Here is a 17207-nt window from a genome sequence, read left to right on the forward strand (position 1 = left end):
CCTCATGATGTGCCTTTTGCTTATCTGACACACTGCCACAGACACAATGACCCAGTGGGCCAATTAGCCTTGAAAGTCTGGGATGAGGTAATGGGGCCACTGCTTTCAACTTCATTAGCTCAAAGTAACAGCTTCAACCAGAGGTCACAAAAGCTGCAAGGTTCTGCCTTCTACCTATGAAGTCATAACAGGCTTACAACGTCTGAAAACATCAGAGCTTTCCTTGGGATTTTTACTTCCTAACCCTATGTTTTTCCAAGTTGACATTTAAATTATTTAGATACTAGGCAGTAATATGGCCCTTAAAAAAATACCTTGTTGGAAACAACTCAAATGTCCATCAAATGGGGAACAGATGAACAGATGTGGTACACCCATCAATGGAATATTATTCAGCCATAAAAAGGAACACAGTACTAACACTACAAACGTAGATGAACTCCAAACCTAGAGAGACCAAAAATATATTAGTGATTGCCTGGGGTTGAGAATGAGAAAAGAAAGCAAATAGGCACAAAGGGACCTTTTTTGGAATGAAGGAAATGTTATAAAATTAGACTGTGGTGATGGTTAGGCAATTCTGGAAATTTACTAAAAATGACTGACTTGTACATTTAAAATGAATTTTAAAGTTTACAAATTACACATCAATAAAGTTATTATTATTTTTTTTTAAAGGAAAAGAACAGCAATATCAAAGAGTCTTAACTCCTGGATGTTCCAGGCTGTTAAGGATTAAGGCTCTATATCCTTACTGCTATGGAATGCCACAAAGCTGTGTGCCTGCTTATTCCTGGGTTTCTTCGAACTAGCCTGCCCACAGAAGAGTCAGGTGTACAGAGATGCAAGTCACCCACTGTCCTTTCTGAACACTGTTCCAGGACCTGCCAGAAAAGTGCTACTGGCCTGCAAAGCATTTATGCCCATGTCGCTGTTTGCAGCAATGTCTCTTCCTCTGTTGAAAAATCAATTGGACCCATTAGTAGAAAAAGATAACCCAGCTATTTTGAGACAAATCTCTGCTGGATTAGCAGTTGTCTTTCCAGCTGTAATTAGGGAAGGAGTTTGGTAAATGTTGTCTCCAGGCAATAAATGAAACATTTAGATAATTACTGTGTTCTTCTAAGGTAGTTTCATAGGAAATCTTCAGCCCCCAGAGAAAAGGCTCCATGCACCTCCCACTACGACGTAAACATTGTTCTGTCTTCACTTTTCCTTTCCTTTGTCCATAATCCAGGCAATGGTCTATAAAAAAATGCCTTCTGCCAAAGTGGCCCTTCAGAGTGCAAAGGGCATGCCAGAAATGAAGCCCTGAGGCCTGAGGGTTACACGGCTGAGCACGAGAAGCGCTGGGCCAGTGGTCAGAAAGCACAGGGCCACATCTTTGGGCTTCGCCTCTCCTAGAATATTCTCAGAGAATTCGCAAAACATCTATTAGATCCCGAGTTTCTTAAGAACCAACCAAGTGATGAGAACCAGTGTAATCGTCCAGAAAGGTGTGTGTACCACCTGTTCCAAAACATTACCAAAGGCACATCTCCATGAACTTCCATTTCATTGTTTAAGGGGAACCCTCTTTTCTGCCAAAGGCCATTTGGATATTTATAACATCATTCGAGGGCGATACAAAGTTATCAATTTAAAAATTAGCCTGCTATATTTGGTCAGGCTAATTTGGTTAAGGCGTGTGATGTCAGCTAGTATTGATTTCGGGGGCAGCTCATGGACCGGATGTTCCCCATGCCTGGTTTAAAGAAACAGATTTCTGTGACAAACTCCACTTTCCCTGTTCCCTCCTCATTGAGATAGCAAGAACTATTCTGAAGCAAAAGCATAATTAAGCAAAATAAAAAGGTATTCACACACTGGTGGGAAAAAGTAAGAAGTGTGTCTTATAATGGTTCAAATCTTTGGATGAAATTATCAAGTGTATCTAGAAAAATTAAGTTCCAGAGCTATCCCACCCAGTAAATTAGTGTAATAATATACATTTTCAATTGTTTTTTAATTGTGGAGGGAGAACCAAATTATGGGCAATCTGAGATCATGACCATCTGATAAAGTAACCTGAAGAAAAAAAGAATGGTCTGAAACTAGTTTAACACAAGATAGTTTCATTCTAGACAAAAGTTGTATAGTTGTCTGAGGGTGGGATCATTTGAAACCACTTTTCCTTGTAGTTTAAATGCAGATGATTATACTGGGTCCAAGGTCCAACAGGTTTTCTAACTCCATGTACTTACATTTCTTGGAAGTGCCAAGTAAACTTGTGGGGCTGAAAGGAGGTGTTCCTAGCCTCAGCAGTAAGCAGATTATCAGACAGTGTAACAATGCTCAGGCCACAATGACTTCCATTGGGCAGGGATCTGGGAACCCTGGCCCAGAATTCAAGCCATTTTTGGACCTTGAACTTCAGAAGGAGTAGTGAGACCAGAATAGAAACTACTTCTTGAGATTCCAACTATGATAATAATACGAGTATCCATTTTTGCTTGGTGCATAGAAGCACATGTTCTTATTTGAAAGAATGGAAACACAATCTTGCCTATAGGTAGCTACATACCAGGTTGACTACTATATAACTTTCAGTCAGAATCTGAAAATGTATCTCTTTTCTGGTATTTTGCTGTGTGTGTGTGTGTGTGCGCGCGCGCAAGAGAGAGAGAGGGAGAGGGGAAACTGGGAGAAGGGGAAGAGAGACAGGTATAGATGGATGAGATTACTGCAAGTACTAGACAACATGTGCATTTACGTTTCACTCCACTAACTCTGTAAAATCCTCTCACATTTGGGCCTTTGAAACAATATACAATTGTTCAATTTTTACTGTATAACTATAGTGAGCCCAAGCCCACCCCCATGCTGGATGTGGAGAGCACAAAGATAAACAAGGAAAAGGTTCCAGCCCTTGAAAAATGCATGGTCTAACAGGGAGACAGCAATGAAACAAGACCAAGGCAATCCAGGCTGATGTAGTGAAAATAAGAAATGAACACATCTTTAATATTACTTGAATATCATTTAGACAGATATAACTTTATCACAGACAAATGTTGTATGTTAAGGAAACAGTAACTGTTTTATTAGATTTTAAATAGCTGTCCAAAGATACACATTTTGAAGGCTACGGACCATACTGGACTGTTTGCCTAAGTGTTCCTGCCTGACTAGTTGTTTTTAAAAGGTGTGTCATGGAATAAAGAACAAGCAATGAATTTACAGGACAGAGTGTCTCATGGGCTCCATTGTTTGTTTAGAAAGGCCCAAAGTACTTAACAGGTAAACAGGACCTTTACTAGACCAAAGTAAATTGCTGATCTCATATAGCGAGTGACATTTTTTTCTTTGTTGACTAGTTCCTTCCAAATACCTCTAATAATAGTATCTGGAATAATTCTAAAAAACTCCCCTCAACCAGATCCCATGAGATGGGTCACTCTGCTTTGTATTAAAATCACAGCCCTCACAGTCTGAGAAATATTGTTCAAAACGGCAAAAATAATTTTAAAATAGTTCAAGTTCATCACTCATATTTCTCAAATGCCAGTAAGGGGAATAAAAACTTCCAAATTTATTTTTTATTGTTTCTCCTCTACTTCTCTCATACATCCAATTTTCCAAAGACATCTTACAAATTGCCTTAAAAAAATACCCTCTTGAACTTAACCTGCACGTATATTACTCTTTCCCTTCTTTCTTCCAACACTTCCATTACAGGACAAAATAAAGTCCAAAGAACGCTGGAGAGATGGTGGGGAAGGAGGATGCTGGGAAGGCAAAAGTGGAGGGGCAAGGCTGGAGATACTAAAATTTGGCACAAGCTATAAACTGTGGATCATGATAGACTATCTTTCTTCCAGTGTGGGTCCCAGTAGTGACCACAGTGCTTGGCACAGCTATGATGCTAAAAAAACAGATGCAGAAAGAATGAGTATAGGTGGTAAGCCAGGCATATATATAACCAGTGCTCAAAACATGGAAGCGATTACTGTGAGTGCTATCTCAGGCCCAAGGGCAACGGAGGTGAGGATTTTAGTTACAACTGTGTGATATTCACAGATCTTCAGTATTTATTCAACAAACATTTTTGAGTTCTTACCATGCAAGAGCACAATGGAGGGTAAACACATACACAAAACTCTCAAGGAGTGGTTAGCTCATTGACAGAAAAATTTGTACCAGTAATTGTTTCGCACTGTTCTTTTATCTAGTATCTACTGAGCGCCACCTCTGTGTCAGTCACCCTGGGGATAAGATACTAGGGATAAGCAGTAAACAGATGAAAATCAATGCTCTTGTGGTTGCAGTCTAGCAAACACAGGCCACTACTGCTAGCAGCTAAGACACTCTTCTCTGTGCTTTTATGTATCATCATGTTCAATCTTCCCAACAACCACATGAGGTGGGTACTTTATCATCCTTACTTACAGGTGCGAAAACTGAAGCACAAGGTCATGTGGAGGAATATGACATTACCAAGAACATATAAAAACCTGGGACAGCCCTGGCTGGCTTGGCTCAGTGGTTAGAGTGTCGGCCCATGGACCAAAGAGTAGTGGGTTCGATTCCGGTCAAGGGCACGTATTTTGGTTGCAGCTTGTCCCTGGCCCTGGTCTGGGTCATGCGGGAGGTAACTAGTCAATGTGTCTTTTTCACATCGATGTTTTTCTCCTCTCTCTCTCTTTTCTTCCCTCCCACTCTGTCTGAAGATAAATAGAAAAATATTTTTGAGTGAGGATTTAAAAAAAAACAAAACCTGGAATAACAAAGGATGGATTGGTTAGCTGAAGAAGCTGTCTTTTAAAAGGGCACAACTGGACTGAGTGTCCAATAAGAACAATGTTTAAAATGGTTTTCACACCTTGAAATATACAGTACTGTCAGACATAGTTGGTATCGTGCACCCCAGCTACTCCAAGGGCACGATGAAGCCCATGCTGTGAGAAAATATACAATTTAGTCTACTAACACCATTTAAGTTTTATTTTTTTTTTTATCCTTACCCGAAGACACTTTTTCGATATTTTGTTCAGATAGAGTGGGAGAGAAACATCGACGTGAAAGGGACACATCGAGTGGTTGCCACCTACACCATCCAACCAGGGCCGGGGACAAATTGCAACTGAGGCACGTGCCCTTAGCAGGAACCGAACCCGGGTCTCTCCGGACTGCAGGCTGGTGCTCTAACCGCTGAGCCAAACCAGAAAGGGCTAAAGTTTTATTTTTTTTAAAAATCACAGCACTTAAGCATAAGGAATTATCATTGTGATTTTCCTGATTTTCTTTTGGCACTTGAGTTTTTGTGGCCAGAAATGAACTGGTGACCTGAGATCTGTTCTGACCCCCAAACTCAATCTTTCTCAGGTTTATTCTAGGCTATGTGTTCTAATCATCTGGACTTTTACTGCTACTTACTTCTGACCGGCTGTTGTGACTACTTTTGTACCTTTTCTTGTCCTTGTTATTACTTTTGCACCTTTCAAGAATACAACTGCTCGTAACATCAGGAACGAGACTTTTAAAAGATAACTGTAAGAACTAAAATTTGGGGGGTTCTCAGTTTAAAATTCTTTTTCTGCTCCATTCATAGTCTCAGGTGAGTAAACGTTAGAAATGTACTCCCCACAAGTAAAAATTAAAGAGAAAAGTAGTTAAGATTTCAAATTAGGTTTATCCTTAAAACGTCAATTTGCAAAACAAAGAAAATGGCACATTTCAGATTTTAAAACTTTTTATCAATTAAAATGGTATATATTGTTTTCTGTTTTAAAAACAAAAAGGCTACTTAAACATTATAAAAGTCATCCACTCACAAAAGAAAATGTAAACACTCCAGAAGATAGACTATAAGTGAGTAGTAAAGTCTCCTTCAACCCTACCCAAGAGTTCACCACCACCATGCTTTGATATTTTTAGTGAAGAAATTGCTACTGTTTAGGGACTTTTAAACCTCCAAAGCACCATATAAATAAAAGCAACAAACCTGAGGGCATCTTCCCCTGCCTGATGCTCTCTCTATAGCACAGGTAACTCTAGTTAGAGCAGAAGGCTGTGAACCCTTGGTTAGGTCCCAGTGGGGTGCTCATTTATTTTGTTCCCTGTGCTGGGAAACACATTCTGGTAATATTTTTCACTTAGTTTTGAACGAGAGAGAAACCAACAACATTTTATCTCATTTACACAAGTCTCAGCTTTATCCACAAGATATGAGGCAGCTGTTACAACCAGAACACAGTCCTTTTAAAAAATGATAAGTTAGAAAGACACTCAAAGTCAGGAAAACATAAATAGAAGAATAAAATCAAGGTGGAATTAAATAGAAGTATACAGGCCTGAAAAGCCACAGAGCTGTAATTACTCTGTACACACCTACAAGTTACAAAGTTTATGGAGGAAATGATACCCAGCAGTGGTGGACATGAACACGGAGAGGGTGTTCTCCTGGCCAATGTCCATAAGCCACTATATATTATAAGTATGTATGTTTTAGTACTGTTTTAAAAAAGTCCTCTATAGGTTACAGAAAAGGAAGTGGTTTGTAAAGATCTGCTCAATTGGGGTTCAGACAAGGTTCATTCACACATAATCAGATTACAGCATAATTTGGGGCATGTTTTATGGAGGAACTTTTGCAATGTATAGCAAAATATCCTTTAAAATGTACCTACTCTCTGGCCCACATTCCCTCCTGAGAATTTAGAAAACCACCACAGATCTGTGCAAAGCTTTACCTGCAGTGATGTTCACTGCAGTGCCTTAATAGCAAAGTACTGGCAAAGATCTGTGTCCAGCAGAGGACTGGATCAATAAATTATGATAAAGAATAAAGTTCTGTGGACTCATAAAAACGAGGCACACAATACTGATTGACAAAGACAAATGCACTGAAAAATACTGGGAAGAGAGACAACAAGAGTTAATAGTGTTATCTCTGGGTTGTGGGCTTTCAGGGCTTTTACTTGCAGTATAAATATTAATAGAAAATTTGGAAATTTTCTGGCAGCAGTACTAGCTGGGTAGCTCAGTTGATTAGAGCATTGTCCTGATGTGGGTTCGATCCCAGGTCAGGGCACAAACAAGAATGGACCAATGAATGCATAAATAAGCAGAACAACAAATTGATGTCTCTCTCTCTCTCAAATCAATAAATTAAAAAAATTTTTTTCTAGTAGCAGAGAAAAATATAGTTTAAAAAACAGATTAAAACCAAAACATACACATAAAAGTATGAATGACTGTTGGAAATGCTAAGAAGTATAATTGGGCAGACTGGTTCTCAAGCATGTACAACCTAAGTGGGGAGAAGATCTAAGTTTAAATAACATTTCCTCTAGAAAGTACTAGCTTTAAAACCTCTTGATTCAAGTACAAGTCACTGAAATTCTTTTTAAAAAGTAGTCTATTGTGCCTATAACAGTAGGTACATTTTCAAGAAAAGTAAAAAAAAAAAAAAAAAGTCAAAGGTACTTTCATTAATAATCAATAAGAAAATTCAATTAATTGTAACTCCACATGCCCCCAGCATTCCAGTTTGTGTATATCTATGCCTCCAACATCTCTTACACAATCCTTTTGATGTGTTCAGCTATGACAGTTTTAGAGTCTAAGAAAGTTAAATGTATGTTTTATTCTACTGAATACCACAACTGTAAGGCCTCTCTCAGCCCTATGTTCCCGGGTCCTGGCTCTGTCTTCTGACATTAAGTAACTCCTATGGAGACCTGGCTCCTGCTGAGGTTGCAGACATCTAACCAGTAAGCCAGAAGCAAACAGTTTTGTTTGTTTTGTTTTTAATTAAAACTTTCTATTTCCTTCCACTCATTAGAGAAACCAAAATAAAAAGGAAAGAAAATATCAATGTTTGAGCAACAGGAACTATGATATACTGTTGATGGGAATGTAAATTGTACAATCTACAAACTGCTTGGCAGTTTCTACCAAAGCTAAATATTCAAATACCTTACAACCCAGCAAATCCACTCCTATGTATATGCCCAAGAGAAAAGAACACCTATGTCCTTCAGACATGTACTAGAATGTTCATAGCAGCACTATTCATAATATCTAGAAATAGTCTGAAAACTATCCGCATGCCTCTCAAGAGAAGTGTGACATATTCACACAGTGGAATACTACACAGCAAAAAGAATGAACTACAATTACTACCATAATATGGATGAATCCAACAAACACATTGAGTGAAAGAAGGCAGACAAAATAGGCCTAAACTAATTTCAGTGCTGTTAGAAGTTAGGAGAGTAGTTATCTCGGAGGAGGGGTCGTGACCGAAAGAGGGCATGTGAAGAATTTCAGGGGTCTGGTCATGGTCTGCTTCTTGATCTGGGTGATGGATGTATAAGTGTATTCAGTTTGTGACAATTTAGTGAGCTATACACACCTAACACAACTTTCTTTCTTTTTCAATCCTCATCCGAGGACATTCTCATTGATTTTTAGAGAGAGGGAAAGGGAAAAAGAGAGAAACATTGATCAGTGGCCTCCTACACACACCTTGACTGAGGCTGGGGATTGAACCCACAACCTAAGCATGTGCCCTGACTGGGAACTGAATCCAGGATGACACTCCTACTGACTGAGCCACACCAGCCAGGGCCCTGTTTGTATATTATAAATCAATAAAAAAGCTTTAGAAATAGATTTAAAAGATATTTGCAAATGCCAATATAAGTTCATTTAATGTTTGTGCTTTTAGAATCATTTTTACTTTGATCTGCAGAAGAAACTGCTGTGTGGAATGTTGAGGAAAACAAAAACCCAATTTGTTGCAATTCCACCCACATTAAGATCACCTTGCAAGTCTACCTGGGGCTCAGGACAACAGAGTGCAGGGTAAGAATTCACGCCCAATACTGGAATAATGTCATAAATTCGAAAGCAACCTGACACTTGTGAATGGTGTCACCTGTCCAAGTGGTTCCAGTCTTCAAAATAAAGGCTGCTGCTCTGTCTGCAGGACAATCATGTTATCATAAAACCTCTTTCCACTCAAGAAAAATATGATGACAGAAAAAGACATCTGTTGTCTGGCTTTGTATTTTCATTTTCCTCAGACAAAAAAGCTACAATACTAAGCTGTTTGGTTTGATATGGATGCCTGGCAACCCTTCTGCAACTACCTGGCACATGAGTCTTACCCTAGTCACCATGGAGCCATGAGCAACTTGTCTAGGCTTTTGCAAATCCCACTTTATCTTCAGCATACTTGAAGAAAGTAGCATGATGGGAAGAGATGAAGATATCAAACACTGTATAAAGCTACAGCAATACACATAAAAAACAATTTAGAGCTTTAAAAGCTAGACCTGTCCAGCACAGTCCACACTGGAAAACAACCAGGCAGTGACTTTCACTTACACATCCCCAATTAAATGGAGAAAATAAAAACCGTCAAACAAGCAAACAAAACCTAGTATACATGCCGAGATTGCTTGCTTTTCCCAGTGAAACAAAAGCACCTCATTTTCTTATTAAAAAAAAAAAAAAAAAAGTTTGCTCAAAACACGATGATGACGAATTACCAGAATGACAGAAAACGTCAGTGAGATCTTAAATCACCAAATTATAAAAAGGCATTGGTTTGTGTGTGTGTTAGTCACTAAAGACTAAATTACTATATAAAAATGGGAGGGATGGAGGCTGGCATGGTAAATGGCATGTGGGTGCTGGTCACTCATTGGCTTTGGGACTCAGTTTCTTTCTTTCTTTTAAATTTATTTTAGAGAGAGGAAGGAAGAGAGGCAGAAACATCGGTCAGTTGATTCCTCAGTTTCTTTCTTTCTTTCAAATTTATTTTAGAGAAAGGAAGGAAGAGAGGCAGAAACATCGGTCAGTTGATTCCCGAACAGGTCCCAACAGGGGATCAAACCTGAAACCTTTTGGTGTATGGGATGACACTCCAACCAACTAAGCCGCACTGGCCAGGGCATAGAACTCAGTTTCTTAATGGTAAACAAACAAAATCCATAGCCACCTTGAAGTCTGATGTATATTTAGAATGAAACGAACGCTCCATAAAAAGTGTCAAGGCAGGGTGAGAGCCTGGCATAAGATAGGTGCTTACTAAATGTCCATTTATTCAACACACGTGCACACCTACTATGTGCCAGGACCTGTTCTAAGTGTTCAAATACAACAAAAGAGTGCCTTTCCTTTGGGATCTCACATTCTAGTTGGTGTGGGAAGAGGGACAAACATAATAAATAAATGTATTATACCCTAAGGTAGTAAGAGCTATGGGGAAAAGGTAGTTAGCTAGGGCTGCAAGATGGATGGTGGTGTCTGCAATTTGAAAGAGTTGTTTGAGCAGGATTCTCTGAGGTGATATTTAAATCAAGACTTCTGTGTCCCCTTTACCTCTTTCTTTTCTTGTCATTTCCCCCCTTCACTGCTGCTTTAGCAAGATTAATGTAGGTATGACAACCCTGGATGATGTCACACTCATCCCTCCTCAACTTCCTAAGACTTTAACAGTTCTAACTTCTAGGAAGGTTGTGGTTACTCTTAATTAGGGGTTTTCTTTGTTGTTGTTTTTTGTTTGTTTTTACTTCTTCCTGGTACCACTAAAGCATATACTCATCAGAAAACCATGCAAAGCCACAAGCAAGCAGCAAATTATGGGCATACTATAGACTGAAGTGTGGGGAAGGGGAGGGATCTTTGGTTTAATTCTTAATTAGCAACAGTGATATTACTTGACATCTTGGGGCTTATTATCATGCCATTTGTTTGTGAAGTGGTAAAACACACATCCTTCTGGGATTTAGCATGGCTCTCCAGTAATCATTTGTCTAAGTATATATTTAGAAAACTCTGCATGTATAAATGTTGAAAGATATTTGATACTGCATACAGAGGACACACCGTTCTATAATCCCCATGTTCTCTAAAGAATTTATTCCTTTATTTCAAAGTTGAAGAAATTTGAGTGTTATAAAAAACAACAACAACAACCTAAAACCCATAAAATCTCATTTGCAGGTGGCTTTTGTAAACACACCTGGTTAGGTTATGGTTCTCTTAGTAAAACATCGTAGATTGCTAGGTAACATAAAAGAAGCCTCTTTTAAAAAAGAACTAGGTAGACTCATCAACACTGCCAGTAGATTTTTACCATATTAGGCTTAAATTGTTTTCAGCTTTGGTAGTGGGGCGGCGTCAGGGGGAGCAAGAACCCAATGAGCAGGAGGTGAAAGAATTTCAGGCTTTCAGTTAGACCTGTGAATGTAAAATGTTACTGCGTAATTTCCATCACAGCCAAAACATGAGCTAGCAGCATTCACTTCATAGATTATATATAAACTTGTTGTCTAGCGCTGTAAATTTGTCTTTTTCTTTTTTTATTCCTCACCCCAGGATATTTTTCTATTTATCATCAGATAGAGAGGAAGGGAGGGAGAGAAAGAGAAACATTGATGTGATAAAGCCACATCGACTGGACCAGGGCCGGGATGAACCGCAACCAAGGTACCTGCCCTTCGCAGAAATCGAACCCGTGACTCATTGGTCCGCAGGCTGACACTGTAACTGCTGAGCCAAACCGGCCAGGGCTAGGGCTGTAAATTCTTATTCCACCATCTCAACATAAAAAACATGCTCCTAAAACATTAACGAGGAAATAGTGATTAGAGTCAATCAACAAACATCTGTGAGCTTTTAGCACGTTTGAAAACACCTGGGAATGGAAAGTAACGTGCTGGCTCTGATCTTCAGTGTTGTGTAACCTTTCAAAATATGAAAATTATTTACACTGCCTTACATCTACAAATACACATAACCAAACTATGAATTCCACACTTTTCCCCTCCTGCTCCGGTTTCTTGAGTAAGGCAACATGCCAAAGTGGTTGGCATTTGAGGTGCTGTAATTCACTGGAGTACACAGCCCCTCTACTGAGTCATCACTAAAAGTGAAAGTCAGGAGTAAGTGGATGAAAAAGCAGAGCATGTTACTTGGGAGCACCTGCATGCTTGTCTCAAGTTGTTATCTCCACTCAGATTGAAAAGATATGTGTGCCTGATTCTCGGAGGCAGGGGGCGAGGAATCTATGTTCACTTTTTAAAGCTTTCGTGGCCCTGCGGAAAAAGACTGCCTGAAATTAGCAATCATCTGCATTCCTCAACTGCATAGTTTCTCCTTAACTGACAGTCATCAGAGTCGCTACTACTCCCAAAGTCTCAGAAGAGTAAGAATGTTTCATTTACACACTTGGAAAAGACCGCACATTTTCTGATCCACATCATCTTCAGGAACATTTAAATATTAACAACCTCGATACACCTGTTAAACTTTAACATTCAGATATCTGGGATTTCTAAACGCCCTCTATTAAGGCAACACATGAACAAGGGACAGATTTTGGTCACAGCGACTTACTGAGCCCCCAAACGGCGTGTCAACCGCGTCTATATGTCTACAAATCATAATTCACGTTACAGGACTTTCGTATTCAGATGACGGAATCAAATTTTTTGAGCTTCAAAAGATAATGAATATATTTCCACGCTCTTTTAACATTCCCATCCAACAAAAGTCAATAAACCCTGGTTTCAGGAATTCATGCAGACCTTGCAAATCTAGAAACCAAATTTTAGGATGAGAGAGAGAGAGAGAAAAAAAAGTCCATAAAAATGACCACACGGTGGGCCTGAAAAGTGACTACAAATGAATGTGGAAACGTGAAAAAGTCTCAGGGGTTCCGCGAGCCTCGGCCGAATGAAAACAAAAGTTGTTTTGTATTCTATTAATAGCAGACGATTAAACGCGTATCTCGTTTCCACTGGAATTCATTTATAAGTACTTAAACTCCCTCAACTGGCCCCAATGCGAAGCCTATGCCTGTTTGTGGAAAAATTCTCACAATAAGTGGCAGGTAGGAGAACGGCCATCATTCCTTAGGGTTCGGTCGGCGGCGTGAAAACCCGGGGCGTCCGGGAACCTCGGACAGGGTCGGGGGGAACAGCCGAGCCCACTTCGGCGGGCGGGGGGCCAGAGGGCGCGGGCCAGGCCGAGCTCCGCGCAGTCCCGGGCCCGCACCTGGCGCCCCCCTCCCCCCGCACAGCCCCGGGCCCGCACCTGGCGCCCCCTCCCGCCGCACAGTCCTGGGCCCGCACCTGGAGCCCCCCCCCCCCCCCCGGCCGTCCGCACAGCCCCGGGCCCGCACCTGGAGCCCGCCCTCCCCCGGCCGTCCGCACAGCCCCGGGCCCGCACCTGGAGCCCGCCCTCCCCCCGGCCGTCCGCACGGTCCCGGGCCCGCACCTGGCGCCCCCCTCCCCCCGCACAGCCCCGGGCCCGCACCTGGCGCCCCCCTCCCCCCGCACAGCCCCGAACCCGCACCTGGCGCCCCCCTCCCCCCGCACAGCCCCGAACCCGCACCTGGCGCCCCCCTCCCCCCGCACAGCCCGAACCCGCACCTGGCGCCCCCCTCCCCCCGCACAGCCCCGGGCCCGCACCTGGCGCCCCCCTCCCCCCGCACAGCCCCGGGCCCGCACCTGGCGCCCCCCTCCCCCCGCACGGTCCCGGGTCCGCACCTGGCGCCCCCCTCCCCCCGCACAGCCCCGAGCCCGCACCTGGAGCCTCCCCCCACCCCGGCCGTCCGCACGGTCCCGGGTCCGCACCTGGCGCCCCCCTCCCCCCGCACAGCCCCGAGCCCGCACCTGGAGCCTCCCCCCACCCCGGCCGTCCGCACGGTCCCGGGCCCGCACCTGGCGCCCCCCTCTCCCCGCACAGCCCCGGGCCCGCACCTGGAGCCCCCCCCCCGCGGCCGTCCGCACGGTCCCGAGCCCGCACCTGGCACCCCCCTTCCCCAGCCCCCCGCACAGCCCCGGGCTCACACCTGGAGCCCCCGCCCCGGCCGTCCGCGCGGTCCCGGGCCCGCACCTGGCGCCGCGTCCCTGGAGCCCCCCCCGCCGGCCGCGCAGTCCGCCCTCCGAGGCGCCGCTGGGAGCAGACCCCCAACTCCCCGAACGTCGGGCCGTGGACGAAGCCCCTCCTCGGGCGTCTCCGGCGCGCGGCGCGAGGGGGGAGGGGAGGCCAGTCCCGCGGCAGGTCCCGTCCTCGCCCCAGGTGGGGAAGCGCCCTCCCGCCGGCCTCCCGCTCCCCCGGCCGCGTACCCGGTAGGTGCTCTCGGTGAGCCGGTTCACCTCCTCCGGCCCCTTCGACATGGCTGCAGCCGCCGGCCGGGCGAGCGCGGGAGGTCGCGGCCGGGCCTCGTGGCCGCCCGACCCTGGGCGGCGGGAGCTCCGGGGCGCGGCGGAGGGGCCCTCGAGGGTCGGCCGCCGCCACAGCCGTGGGCCCGCGAGTGCCGGCGGGCGTCTCCGCCGCCAAAGTGTCAAAACTTGCAGCGCCGCCGCGGAAGACCGCGAGGAGCCGCGGAGCTGAGGAGACGCGGCCTGACGCCAGCTGGACGAGCGCGCCCGGCCGGGCGGCCCCACCTGAGGGGCGGGGGGCGGGGCCGCGGGGCCGCGGGGCGGGGCCGCGGCGGGCGGAGCGGCACCACCTGAAGCCGTCGTGGTGGGCGGGGCCTAGCGGCCGGGGCGGAGGCGGGCCGAGTTGGGTGGGCGGGGCCTAGCGCCCGGGGTGGGCGGGGAGGAGGCGAGGTGGGCCACGTGGGCGGGGTGTCGCCACCTGTGTTGCACCCGGCGGGGCGTCCAACCTGTGCCCACGCACTTCCAGCGGGGAACTCCTGGTGACGCAGGGACCCCGCAAGGCGCCGGTAGCTCAGGTTTCTGTTTTGCTTGGGCAGGACCCGCACCGAAGGGGGTCAGGCCTCTGTGCTCCGAGAGCCCTCTCTGTGCCGCACAGAGCTGGTCTCAGAGTCCCCAACACCCATAGCATCCTCAGGCTCTCCCTCCCACTCCCAGCCCTGTCTTCTGTGGACCTCGGGAAGGGGGGCTCACGTCCCCCAGTTGCACTGCTTTCCCCATTTGACCCCTTCCCGCGCACCCCTCTTGCTGACCCCAAAGATCTGAGGGACCCCATGGTACAGACTCTCATAGATGAAGAAAGGGAACCTGCCACTTGCACTTTAGGAAGCTCCTCATTTATCAAAAATTAATAAATGCCAAGATCTGGTTATAGGATGGCAGTGGGTGTTTAAACTTGACTTTAAGAACAACCTTTAACTCAATGCAATTTCACCATGCTATTCACAAGCCCCTTACTAGATTTAGAAATCCATGCTGAGCTGAGATGTGGAGGCAACTCTTCCTTTCAACACTCAGTCTGAGCAGGTGCATCGGCTCCTGATGATTCCTGTTCTGTTTCCACTCCAGCCCCAGCCCCAGCCCCAGCTCCAGCCTAGACCCGGAGGAACCAGAATAGGCTTCTTCCAGCCAGAACCACCACTCAGCATCTGAGACATTCACCCAACAAGCATAGTGAAAGGTTATATTCTGATTTTTAAAAACTCCTGTCTGAGTGCAATTGCATCTTTTATGGGTTGTTAGGATGTGAGGCTTCTCAGCTGCTCCAGTGATAAAGTTCACTGGAAAGTGCACACAAAGAAAGCACTGTGTGGCCCAGGTGGGAACTCCAAGTGTATGAGATGCTGCTGGACTTAGACCAGAAACAAATACTTGGACTCTGGGACAATGTTATCAGATTTGCAAGCTATAAAACATATCATGCTTAGCAACCAAAAGGTTATGTGTTCTTGGATGTTGGGGAGAATCACACATCAGTTTTAGGTTTCAGGCAGTGGAAGCAGATGCCTCCCTTTTTTTTTTTTTTTTTTTATCCTCACCCTTTTTTTTTTATCCTCACCCGAGGACATTTTTCCATTTTTTGCACAGATAGAGTGGGAGGTAGAGAGAGGAAGAGAGAGAGAGAGAGAGAAACATCGACGTGAAAGGGACACATCGAGTGGCTGCCACCCGCACAACCAACCAGGGCCCGGGACAAACTGCAACCGAAGTACATGCCCTTAGCGGGAACCGAACCCGGGTCTCTCCGGACCGCAGGCCGATGCTCTAACCGCTGAGCCAAACCGGCCAGGGCCTTTTTTTTTAAAAAACAGGTTTCCTGCATTGGGGTCATAAGATTTGCCAGGTAAGTTTCTTTATATTGAGATGTACTTGTGGCCTTATAATTATCACTGTTACGTATTAGGCTTCTGAAGAATGTCTATTAGTTTTCATTTAAACTTGAAAATCGCTGCCTTGACTTTGAAGATCACTGTTTAGAACGTCCCTCTGTGTTTTCTGATGAATGGGTCCTTTTTTTTTTTAATTCTCACTCGAGGACATTTTTCCATTTTTTGTTCAGATAGAGCGGGAAGGGGGGGGGGAGAGAAACATGGATGTGAAAGGGACACATCGAGTGGCTGCCTCCCACAGGGCCCAACCAGGGCCAGGGACAAACTGCAACCGAGGTACGTGCCCTTAGTGGGAACCGAACCCAGGTCTCTTTGGACCGCAGGCTGATGCTCTAACCGCTGAACCAAACTGGCCAGGGCTGATGATTGGGTCTTTTGACCTCAGTTGCAGGGCAGTCAACCAAGGAGCTGGAAAGAGAGCAGAGGCTTAACCTTGAACACCCTACAGCTCAGCAGTGTAATTTAGAGCTAGGAGAGACGGATTAACAAACCATCCTAAAACCAGCAAGTATCTCAGATGGCCCAATTTGATTGCCAAATTTGGAATTTGATCGAAGAACGGGTTCATAATTGTATGCAAATCTTCAAACAGACATTTGGCCATTTTTAGTTCTCCTTTATAGAAATAATTTCCTGGTTAGGATCATTCTGCTCCTTTAAAAGTCTTCGAGAATGGTCAGTTCTTCGTTGGTATGGATATTAAGAGTAGTGCTGTTCAGCCTCCAGCTCAGTGCTTGACACATGGATGCCTGGCAGGTGTTTGTTGAACAAAAGAACAAGTAAGTATTGATTATCTGCTCTGTGCCAGGCTCTCTGCTGGAGAAGAACAGAATGAACTGGCTTGACCCAAACCTGTAATATGCGTGCAGGAGATAGAATTTCAGGAGCAATGACAGCTGTAGTAGAGGAACAGTCAAATGTGCTGTAGGTGTCAAAAGGTGGGCATGGTCTCAAAGGCTATTTATATTGGATTCTTCGAGTATGTTTGTGAGTTTCACATAAACTTGAAAACCCATAGTCTTAGCTGTCCTGAGACTTCATGATGCTCAGAGTGAATGGAAGTGCGTTAATAGGAAGAAATGACTCAGGAGAAGGT

General features: G+C 44.8%; 1 protein-coding gene across 3 annotated transcripts in view; it reads right to left on the bottom strand.

Moving 5' to 3' along the window:
* Positions 1-14175, bottom strand: part of BAIAP2L1 (BAR/IMD domain containing adaptor protein 2 like 1) — a 79627-nt gene extending 65452 nt beyond the window's left edge. For all 3 annotated transcript variants that reach the window (XM_036240443.1, XM_036240442.1, XM_036240441.1), the window contains exon 1: positions 14130-14175. The gene's annotated coding sequence lies outside the window, so the exon portion shown is untranslated. The remainder of the gene's footprint in view (positions 1-14129) is intronic.
* Positions 14176-17207: the final 3032 nt, after the last annotated feature.

Source organism: Molossus molossus, unplaced genomic scaffold (genome assembly GCF_014108415.1).
Source record: "Molossus molossus isolate mMolMol1 unplaced genomic scaffold, mMolMol1.p scaffold_m16_p_4, whole genome shotgun sequence".
Taxonomy (NCBI): domain Eukaryota; kingdom Metazoa; phylum Chordata; class Mammalia; order Chiroptera; family Molossidae; genus Molossus; species Molossus molossus.